The sequence below is a fragment of the Aquarana catesbeiana genome, linkage group LG01 (assembly GCF_042186555.1).
Source record: "Aquarana catesbeiana isolate 2022-GZ linkage group LG01, ASM4218655v1, whole genome shotgun sequence".
Classification (NCBI taxonomy): domain Eukaryota; kingdom Metazoa; phylum Chordata; class Amphibia; order Anura; family Ranidae; genus Aquarana; species Aquarana catesbeiana.
In genome coordinates this window covers 164,429,164-164,441,263 of record NC_133324.1, presented here as the reverse complement: position 1 = coordinate 164,441,263, position 12,100 = coordinate 164,429,164, and the positions used below count along the sequence as shown (strand labels likewise).

General features: G+C 40.4%; 1 long non-coding RNA gene across 6 annotated transcripts in view; it reads left to right on the top strand.

The window, feature by feature from the left end:
• Nucleotides 1-12,100, top strand: part of LOC141136492 (uncharacterized) — a 94,631-nt gene that overhangs the window by 70,616 nt on the left and 11,915 nt on the right. For all 6 annotated transcript variants that reach the window (XR_012243676.1, XR_012243674.1, XR_012243675.1 and 3 more), the window contains 2 exons: nucleotides 3,560-3,713; nucleotides 5,297-5,412. This is a non-coding gene — a long non-coding RNA (uncharacterized lncRNA). The remainder of the gene's footprint in view (nucleotides 1-3,559; nucleotides 3,714-5,296; nucleotides 5,413-12,100) is intronic.

Below are 12,100 nucleotides of genomic sequence, written 5' to 3'. Positions count from 1 at the left end.
AATTGTAGTGCAGCTTCAGTTTGCAAAGAATACCCAGTCACGGAACATTAAAAATAGCAGATACCCCACTACCAACCTTGGATGTAGATACAATTAACAAGCTGGAAAATCCACTTAGTGAGGAAGAGGTTGCTAAGGCCATCATTAATACACCAGCGGGTAAAATATCGGGTCCTGATGGCTTTACGCCTAAAGTCTACAAACTTTTTGCTTCTATCCCTATTTCTTTTTTGAATAGGGCATTTAATACTTTAGCAAATTATTCTACCTTCCCTACGCAAACCCTGGAGGCACACATTTCACTTATTCCGAAACCAGAAAAAGACCTCTCCCTTTGTGCGCATTATAGACCAATATTGTTAATAGGAGTCGATCTAATAATTTTCGCCAAGATTCTAGCTAGCAGATTACAACTGCTATTGCCGCAACGAATACATCTTGATCAAGTTGGCTAGAGATAACACGCTTGAAGCCCTTCTGGTAAAAGATTACGCCCACATTCATGATATTCCTCTCTGCCTTTTAGCGGTCGACGCCGAAAGGGCGTTCGACCAGGTTAGTTGGCAGTTTTTACAACTCTCTCTTTACCAGATTGAACTAGGCCCTCATATGCTTTCATGGATTATGTCCCTCTACTCATCACCTTCAGCTAGAATTAGAGTGAATGGATCTTTGTCTCCTGTGTTTACCATTTTTAATGGAACACGTCATGGATGCCCCCTATCACCCCTTCTATATGTTCTTACAATGGAACACCTGGCAACCGCCTTGCGACAGAACCCAAACATTACGGGCATTTCGGTAGGTCCTCTCCATGCAAAAATGGCTCTATTTGCAGACGACCTGCTTTTATTTGTAACACAACCACATATTTCCCTCCCTGCCATACTTCAGGAATTCCAGAGATTTGGAGAAGTCAGTAATTTTAAGGTTAATTATAATAAATCAGAACTTTTTGATATCTCCTTATTGAAAACAACTATGATGAGACTCTCAATTAACTTTCCTTTTAAGACCTGTTCTTCCTCTATCCGTTATTCAGGGATTCGGATACCAGCCTTGGCATCACAATTGTACTCTTTGAAATTTCTTCCAATACATCAAAAAACTCAGATGGACTTGGCCTCCTATGCTTTTAAGAAACTCTTATGGTTCGGTAGAATCAATAGTCTTAAGATGGATAGCCTCCCTTGTTTCCAATATTTGTTCCAAACGATCCCTATCCACCTTACGGCTTCCTATTTTAAAAAAATCCATCGGATGTTTTCCAAATTTATGAGCTTGTCCTAGAGTTAGTTTTAGGACGTTGTCTTTACCAAAACACCGAGGTGGGGCAGGGGTACCCGATATCTCTACTTACAACAAAGAAGCAATATTTATACGAATTATCGACTGGATACATCACTATTCGTCCAAACTGTAGGTACAGTTGGAGAGCCATGTAAACCCTATAGATCTTTGAGCACTTTCCGTGGATTTTACCAACCCTTCGCAAAGGCCCTTTACTTCCTGTTTATCTTACCGATAGGTATATCCAAATACCTAGGCCCTATGACATCTTTCTTTGGAACACCGGCTTTCTTACCAGCCTTTCAATCAATCGTGTTTGGCCCCTGGTGTAATCAGGAACATAGAAGACTCTTTTAAGTCCTCCATACAGAGCCATGGTAACTTCTAATGATAGCTTCTTCATCTGCAATGTCCCTATGTAACTCTACGCATTGATTACAGAGACAACAAGCTCTGTCTTATATAAGATCTATCTCAATGAACTTAGACATCCTTACTAATATATATATACAGTTTCCTTACTGGGAAAAAGACCTTCAACAGACCCTTTCCTTTTCAGACTGGCAAAAATGCTTTATTCTTATTCACAAAATATCACTAGCCATGAAACTCAAGAAAAAGGGTGTAAATTGGTATCTAGATGATACAGATGTCCCTCTGTCCTACATCACTTCAACCACAATATATCAGATATATGTTGGCAATGTCATACCACAAAAGGAAACATGCTTCATATTTGGTGGGATTGCCCCCCTGTGCGTATGTTTTGGAAAAAAATGTGATCTATACTGTAAATTAACATACATCTTTGTTCAACCATCACCCAGGGTGGCCCTCCTGTCCATGATTCCTGGACCTCTTCAGTCAGCAAAAAAGGATGTACTTAGACACTTTCTCACTGCAGTCAGAGCTGTCATTCCCCAACACTGAAAATCAATTTCTTTACCCTTTTTTGGGGAATGGCTAATAGCAGTCAGTAGAGCTTTACATCATTCTGTAAGCCAGGGGTATTCAAACTATGTCCCTCCAGTTGTTCAGGAACTGCAATTCCCATCATGCCTAATCATGTCTGTGAATGTCAGAGTTTTACAATGCCCCATGGAATGTGTAGTTCCGCAGCAGCTGGAGGGCCGTAGTTTGAAGATCCCCGCAGTAAGCTATGAGGAAAATTCCCTTGCGATGTGCAACTTGCAAAGTGAACAGCCTATTTACTTGTAGTAAATCAACCCCAAATGTTTTAGAAAATGTTGAAGCCATTGGATCAGCATGGCAGTCAGGAATAAAGCAGTGTAGCACAGGTTTCCTTTAAAGAGTTCTTTTTTCTCTAGGATCAGTAACCTTTGAGTCTAGTACAAATGTATAAGTGATTCTAGCCTGGGCTAAAGATCAAACGTGATCCTATCTTGTAATCCCACTGCACAGCCTTGCAAAATACGTTACTGCTTTATAAATGTATAATGATGGTGGGAGTTAAATCTCATTTATCGCAGCCTTTGGCACAAAACCTCTATTGCAGCTTCTGTGGCCAGGCAAGAGAGGCACTTGGAGCAGCTGTGCAAGTGTAGGTGAAAATGCTTTCAGATAACCCTAATGATCTTCACTAGAGCAGTAATCAAGTAACAGCCTTATCTCTTCCCTATCAGCAGTGCAGATCATTGGCTCATCTACCGCTGAAACATTTGCTTTGTCACTCAGCAGGAGAACACAGTCAAGCACACTTAGCAGCAGGAACCAATAGAATTGATAAATTTTACTTAAACAGCACGCCAGGAAAGACTTTGGCTGGGAATGACAATATTAACCCTGCAGAAACTACAGCAACGAGGATATTTCCAAACTGCCCATCTTTCTACTAGCATATACATTTAAAATGATTCGTATAACATTAGGCTACATTTTTCAATTACACAAAGGATTTATGACCTCTTAAATTGATTCAAAAAAGGCAAAGTTGAAATACTTTTAACAACAAAAGGAATACACAATTTTAAAAAACAAACATGACAAACATGACAATTCCTTCCAGTATTTTCTGTGTAGATAAAATCAAAGAGAGGAAAAAAATGCATTCCATAACAAAACAAATGAATAAGCTTAAAGTGTGTCTAAACCCAAACAGTATAAAGGATATATTATAATTTAAGTTGTAATGAATCTTCTAGTTCTGTTCTTTTTTATCTTCAGGCTTGCTTTCTGTAAAAAACAAAAAAAGTTTTCAAAATGTTATCCAAGCCTGTTTGGAGGTAACAATGCTGCTTTTTATGTTAAGCATGCAGGACCAGTATTGTCACATTTATCTGACCACCCAGTTTGAAGACTGCAATATTCTCTCTGCTAGTGACAGCTCAATCGGCATTGTTTACTACTTGCCAGAATCAGAGCATATCTGTACAGCACGCACACAAAACTGGAAGTGCAACAAAGTAAGTACAACAAAGTATTTTTGCAAAAAAATCCAACAAAACATCTACCATATTTGTGAAAACCCATTTTTTCGTGACAGTTTAGTTATATTTTAAATGAACCTTAACCGTAGAAATGGTAATTGTTCAGTTGTTCTTGGGCTGTTCACTTTACTTGCTGACCTAAAATGACCAGTCTGCTCCAAAATGTTAGTTTAGTTACAGGCAGAGCCAAAGAGATCTTAGTGGGCTGGCTTCTAATGTCTTGAATATCTTGAAACACCTGGGAGTTTTGGGATCCCTGCACACCTTGGCCAGCTCCTTCTCTTACAAACTCTATAATATAAATTATAAAATACTAAAATAAGAAAACAATATAAAAAACAAAAGACAGAGTAGGGGCCCTCATATTATTTACTACAGATGTGTAAACCCAGGAGCTTAAAGCGGAGTTCCACCCAAATTTTGAACAATATCTGTATGTATTCTCTTCCTTGCCTAGATGCTGACATGCCGTTTAAAAAAAATTTAAATCGCCGTAATTACCTTTTATTTTTCTATTCTTCTTTGCACTTCCTGGTTCTCCTCCCGTGGGAGTAGGCGTGTTTCTAGCCTCTCCCAGACTCCTGGGAGCTAGTCTCAGGCTTCCCAGGATGCCACTGAGCATTTGCGGGAACGAGCGGTGAATGCTGGGAGCACAGCATTCACCTCATCCAGGAAATAAATGCTTGTGGGCTTCAAATGCCCACAATTAAGATGGAAACCGCCTGCAGTGAATAATATAAGTTATTCTTTCCGACGAAATTTGACACAGGCAGACATATTACACACAATATGTGAGTATGTAATGCTGAGAAGAAAAGTTTGTGAATGAACTAAAAAAAAAAAAAAACGATAGATAGGTGGACCCCCGCTTTAAGCACAGAGATCTCATTAGTAGAGTCCAAAAAAGCTATATGAAATTGTAAATCAGAAATGTGATTTTTATAATATATACTCCTTTAAAACTAAAGGACTAAACTGCATCTGAGCGCCACAAACTGAAAACTCTATTTAATTAATTTCTAATATTCAAAGCAAACTCACCCATCCATCCATGTCCCCATGCTTTATTTTGTTGAGAAATCACTTTATGTTTACAAATGGTCCTATTAGATAAAGTCAAGAAACATACAACATGTACAATCAGACAGGCTTTACAGAGTTTTGTGTGAAACGACGTACAGAGTAATTTAGAAATCAAGCGCAATAAATAAATGCCTACTAAAGAAAAAAAAGACCATACATGCAGCCACCTCAAGTGCTCTACAATGGTGATGGAAAAAAGGACACAAAAATTCAACAAACAAAAACTGTCTCTATGAGAGCATGAGGGTGACCTAAGTGAAAAAAGAGGTCCCAAGTATCACTAGTTGAACAGAGACTACCATACTTTAGGAATCGGGTCTAATAAAAAAAGGTGTAATCAGAGTCATCTGATTAGTTGATACAATGAGATATTCTTTAAACAAAGCTTCATAAGTCCACATTTATATTGAATATAACCATGGAGTCATGGATAGTGTAATAAATATATTCCATTAACTTTATTGTCTCCATTCTAGCCATGACCTGGGCCCAAGGTGCTTTCAAATAGGAACACCAGTTTAGGGCTATAAACCATTGCGCTACACTGAATAAAGCATCTGGGATGGGGGTAAACAAAAGGCACATTGACAAGGTAAGAGTAATCGAGAAACCTTCTATACGGGAAGTTTTAGATGTGATCTTTTTCCACAGAGGGCATAATTTTTTGGAAATACAAAATGTATGGACAAAGGTGCCTAAATCTGGGCAACCCCCAAAAACAATGAGCTGGTCTTTATGGATTAAAGGCATGTATTTTAGTTGGGGTCATATTCCACTTTGTATGCAGTTTTAGAGCTGTCTCCTGAACTGATATTGATATTTTGAAAGATTTGTTAGCATAGCAAGCCATTTCTCTGTGGAGAAAGATGTATCGAAGTCCGACTCCCAGTGGGACATTGGCACTGATTTCTCTAGAAGGAATAGATTGTTACGATTCTAATATATTTAGGAGATAATGCCTCGTCCCTTAGGACCCGTTAGACAAAGCTGTTTGGTTAAAATTAGTCAATGTTGATTGAGAGAATTTACTATAATTCTCTCTAAATATGGATAGAGCTCTGTCTCTGCAGATGACTTAATCAAATAATGGCAAATCTTTAAAGAACAGGAAGTAAAAGAAAAAAAGTAAGAGAATGCAAGTTTGAGAACAAAAACTGACATACAACACCCACCCCCATCTTCATCAAGTTATGAATTGTAAGTACACAGTTCCTCAGATGCTGACTTGGCAATCACCTGTCCTGCCCAATAATTGGCAGTGTTTACAAATATGTGTCAAGCTGAAGATGGACGTGGACATTATTCTCTATGGCTGGGGCCAGTGCACTATTGCAGATGCAGTTGGCTCACTGGAGGATGTATAGGCCAGGGCAATTGAAACTCAGAAAAGTCTGCATTTGAGCTCTTTTACTATAGCACAGTGGCAAATTGGTTAGCACTTTAGTGTTACAAGGTCTCAGGTGTGAATGGGGAGCAGGTGTGTTACATTTGGTGTTATCACTCTCACTCTCTCATACTGGTCACTGGAAGTTCAACATGGCACCTCATGGCAAAGAACTCTATGAGAATCTGAAAAAAAGAATTGTTGCTCTGCATATAGATGGCCTAGGCTATAAAAAGATTGCCAAGACCCTGAAACTGAGATGAAGCACGGTGGCCAATACCATACAGTGGTTTAACAGGACAGGTTCCACTCAGAACAGGCCTCGCCATGCTCGACCAAAGAAGTTGAGTAAACGTGCTCAGCATCATATCCAGAATGTCTTTGGGAAGACAGCACTGATGCAGAGGTTGAAGGGTGGGGGGTGAGCCTGTCAGTGATCAGACCATACGCCGCACACTGCATCAAATTGGTCTGCATGGCTGTCATTCCAGAAGGAAGCCTCTTCTGAAGATAATGCACAAGAAAGCCCGCAAACAGTTTGCTGAAGACAAGCAGACTAAGGACATGGATTACTCGGACTATGTCCTGTGGACTGATGAGACCAATATAAACTTATTTGGTTCAGATGGTGTCAAGCGTGTGTAGCAGCAACCAGGTGAGGAGTACAAAGACCAGATGGTGTCAAGCATGGTGGTGGAAGTGTCATGGTCTGGGGCTGTATGAGTGCTGCCAGCACTGAGGAGCTGCCGGTACTGAGGAGCTACATTTGTCAAGTCTGAACACTGTCACATGAAGAAGTGCATGCCATAATTAGCATTGTGTAAGTTGAACACCATATGATACTGAGCTTACACAGGTTTAGGAGAGTGGAAAAATGGTGTGGGAGGGATTGCAGGGAAGACAGTTATTTTTGAGCTAGAGGGTGGGCTTTAAAGAAACTGTAAACTTAGCCTTGAATGAGAAAAATGAGGGAGTCTTTTTAACCAATTCTTCTCCACTACCCTGTCATGTTTCTCTTATACATGTGGCTTTCTGCAATCTATCCTTTCATCTTTAGATGGAGCCAAACTGAGAAAGGGACAGATATCACTTTGCTGTTTGACCAAGCTCTAAATACAAAAACAAAAAACAAAATGGAAAAACAGACAGCGCAAAATCAAACTAATATACACCCAGCAGCTGAACACTGAAGGCCAATATAGAAAATCTTAAAAGTAACTCATAAAATATAGCAGTGCAGCGCTTAGTAGAACATGTAAAACAAGTACACATAAAATTTATAACATATGAGGCAAAGTCCCAAATTATATCTTAATCCGAGGAGATGAATGACCGCCCACTTGCAGAAAAGAAATTCCTCAGATGGTAAGAAAGAGATTTGCTGAGGAAGTCCAAACGGACGATACGAGTGCGAGGGGCTCCGTGACCTCAGTACAGCCACCCATCTGGTTCTATTTTTATATGCTTTATACTCCTGCACTGGGAAACAGTGCTACCCTTGTGAGTAATATTCTTTTATTCAATAAATTTTATATTTTTCGTATGGAGAGCACTATGTCCTGTTATTTTGTTTTTAACATGATATATACCTGCCGATGAGATTGACCTTTGGACACTGCAAGTGGACCTTCATCTTCTTAATAACCCTGTGGAAGGGAAAGCTTGGGTGACCTTTCTGCAGAAGGTCCACTCGATAAGGTGAGCGGCCTAGACTCCTGGTGGTGGAACACAGTGGTGTTGATACACAAATTCTAAATACAAAAACACTTATTTTTTTTGATGAACTTGAGACATCACAGGCTCACAGTTTTTAATTGAAAACGTTTTTTTCTTCTCGCTCCTTTCTTGTACTCCTAAACAGATGATTAGGTTATTATCTTGAATCAGCTTGCCACCATCTCATACTTTGCTGTTTGGTGTTTCAATAGATCCAGGTCTTGATATTAAACTGTAACTGGACTCACTAATGAACCCAAATATATACAGTATACAAGGTATAAGCTCATATTTTGCAATATTAATATTGTACATTGTGTTTGAGTGATTCTTTATAATGCCATATTTCAAAGTCCAGCACATTATATGGGATTTTGAAAATGATACAGGAATGATAAAATTATAGTTCTTCGATAATAGCTGAGATGTTGGATGGTTGCATTCTACCCAAACTTCCTATGAAAAGGCTAAATACAGTGCATTTATTTAAGTATTCAGACCTCCTTCACTTTTTTCAATTTTGTTATGTTGCAGCCTTTTACTGTATACTGTCTCATAGTTAGTCTGGTTGAAAAAAGACACAAGTCCATCTAGTTCAACCAGTGACTGTTCTCAACTCTTGTCAACTGTATCAGAGCAAAAGCCATGAGGTCAAAGGAACTGCCTGCAGAGCTCAGAGACAGGATTGTTGCAAGGCACATATTTGGGGAGGGCCACAAAAAATTCTGCTGTACTGAAGGTTCCCAAGAGCACAGTGACCTCCATATGTCTTAAATGGGAGAAGTTTAGCACAACCAGGACTCTTTCAAGAGCTGGTTGCCCAGGCAAATTGAGCAATCAGGGGAGAAGAGCCTAAATACAGTGCATTTATTTAAGTATTCAGACCTCCTTCACTTTTTCAATTTTGTTATGTTGCAGCCTTTTACTTCAGTTGTTTAAATTCATTGTTTCTCATTAATCTACACTCAGTACCCCATGATGACAAAGTGAAAATAGAATTTTGCAAATGTTTGCAAATGTATGAAAAAGGAAAAAAAGAATACATATTCAAACCCTTTGCAACAGCACTTGAAAGTTAGCTTGGGTGCATCCCATTTCTTTTCACCATTGCTGAGATGCTTTTATACCTTGATTGTAGTCCACCTGTGGCAAATTGCATAAATTAATAGAACATGATTGGAAAGACACACACCTCACTATATGCATACTGTCTCATAGTTAGTCTGGTTGAAAAAAAGACACAAGTCCATCTAGTTCAACCAATAACTGAACTCAACTCTTGTCAACTGTATCAGAGCAAAAGCCACAAAGGTCAAAGGAACTGCCTGCAGAGCTCAGAGACAGGATTGTTGCAAGGCACATATTTGGGGAGGGCCGCAAAAAATTCTGCTACACTGAAGGTTCCCAAGAGCACAGTGACCTTCATATGTCTTAAATGGGAGAAGTATGGCACAACCAGGACTCTTTCAAGAGCTGGTTGCCCAGGCAAACTAAGCAATCGGGGGAGAAGAGCCTTAGTAAGAAAGTTGACCAAGGACCCAATGGTCACTCTGACTGAGCTCCATAAATCCTGTTTGGAGATGGGACAAAGTTCCATAAGGACAACCATCACTGCAGCCCTCCGCCGATCTTGGCTTTATGGCAGGGTGGCTAAACAGAAGAAAACCACATAAAAGCCCGCTTGGAGTTTGCAAAAAAGCACCCGAAGGGCTCAGGCTGTGAGGAACAAGATTCTCTGGTCTGATGAAACCAAGATTGAGCTGTTTGGTCTCAATTCTAAACGTTATATCTGGGGGAAACCAGGCACCGCACATCACCTGCCCATTACCATCCCAGCAGTGAAGCAGCAGTGAAGCATGATGATGGCAGCATCAGGCTGTAGGGGGAGGGGGGTTTCAGCAGCAGAAACTGGACAACTAGTCAGGGTTGGGGGAACTGAACAAATGGAGCAAAGTACAGAGATTCCTCAATTAAAACCTGTTCCACAGCGCTCAGATCCTCAGACTGAGCCTTTCAACATAACAATGATCCTAAGTACACAGCCAAGACAGCACAGGAGTGGCTTAAGGACAACTCTGTAAATGTCCTAGAGTGGCGCAGCCACAGCCCTGACTTGAACCCTATTGAACATCTATGGAGAGACTTATAAAAGGCTGTCCACCAACGGTCCCCACCCAACCTGACTGAGCTTGAGAAGATTTGCAAAGAATAATGGCAGAAAATTCCCCAATTTAGATGTGCAATGTTTTTCGCATCATACCCAAACAGACATGAGGCTGTAATTGCTGCCAAAGGTGCTTCAACAAAGTACTAAGTAAAGGGTCTAAATACTTAAGCATACAGTGGGGACAGAAAGTATTTAGACCCCCTTAAATTTTTCACTCTTTGTTATATTGCAGCGATTTGCTAAAATCATTTAAGTTAATTTTTTTCCTCATTAATGTACACACAGCACCCCATATTGACAGAAAAACACAGAATTGTTGACATTTTTGCAGTTTTATTAAAAATGAAAAACTGAAATATCACATGGTCCTAAGTATTTAGACCCTTTGCTGTGACACTCATATATTTAACTCAGGTGCTGTCCATTTCTTCTGATCATCCTTGAGATGATTCTACACCTTCATTTAAGTCCAGCTGTGTTTGATTATACTGGTTGGACTTGATTAGGAAAGCCACACACCTGTCTATATAAGACCTTACAGCTCACAGTGCATGTCAGAGCCAGTGAGAATCATGAGGTCAAAGGAACTGCCTGAAGAGCCCAGAGACAGAATTGTGGCAAGGCACAGATCTGGCCAAGGTTACATTTCTGCTGCACTTAAGGTTCCTAAGAGCACAGTGGCACCCATAATCCTTAAATGGAAGACATTTGGGATGACCAGAACCCTTCCTTGAGCTGGCCATCCGGCCAAACTGAGCTATCGGGGGAGAAGAGCCTTGGTGAGAGAGGTAAAGAAGAACCCAAAGATCACTGTGGCTGAGCTCCAGAGATGCAGTCGGGAGATGGGAGAAAGTTGTAGATTGTCAACCATCACTGCAGCCCTCCACCAGTTTGGGCTTTATGGCAGAGTGGCCCGACGGAAGCATCTCCTCAGTGCAAGAAACATGAAAGCCTGCATGGAGTTTGCTAAAAAACGCCTGAAGGACTCTCCAAGATGGTGAGAAATAAGATTCTCTGGTCTGATGAAACCAAGATAGAACTTTTTGGCCTTAATTCTAAGTGGTATGTGTGGAGAAAACCAGGCACTGGTCATCACCTGTCCAATACAGTCCCAACAGTGAAGCATGGTGGTGGCAGCATCATGCTGTGGGGGTGTTTTTCAGCTGCAGGGACAGGACGACTGGTTGCAATTGAGGGAAAGATGAATGCGGCCAATTAGAGGGATATCCTGGACGAAAACCTTCTCCAGAGTGCTCAGGACCTCAGACTGGGCCAAAGGTTTACCTTCCAACAAGACAATGACCCTAAGCACACAGCTAAAATAACGAAGGAGTGGCTTCACAACAACTCCGTGACTGTTCTTGAATGGCCCAGCCAGAGCCCTGACTTAAACCCAATTGAGCATCTCTGGAGAGACCTAAAAATGGCTGTCCACCAACGTTTACCATCCAACCTGAGAGAACTGGAGAGGATCTGCAAGGAGGAATGGCAGAGGATCCCCAAATCCAGGTGTGAAAAACTTGTTGCATCTTTCCCAAAAAGACTCATGGCTGTATTAGATCAATAGGGTGCTTCTACTAAATACTGAGCAAAGGGTCCGAATACTTAGGACCATGTGATATTTCAGTTTTTCTTTTTTAATAAATCTGCAAAAATGTCAACAATTCTATGTTTTTCTGTCAATATGGGGTGCTGTGTGTACATTAATGAGGAAAAAAAATGAACTTAAATGATTTTAGCAAATGGCTGCAATATAACAAAGAGTGAAACATTTAAGTGGGTCTGAATACTTTCTGTCCCCACTGTATGTGATATTTCATGACATGTGCAGGACAGATAACCTCCAATTTTCCCCAACCTGTTAGACCATAACCTCTAAACCCCCCAATTACCCGATAAATGACGTGACAAGCTTTTGGAGTAAAATGGCCTTACGTAACAAATAAATAACATTTAAAATAACCATCAGCCAAACTTCTCTATACCTTGGTGGTCTTTGAGGGCAACGACACA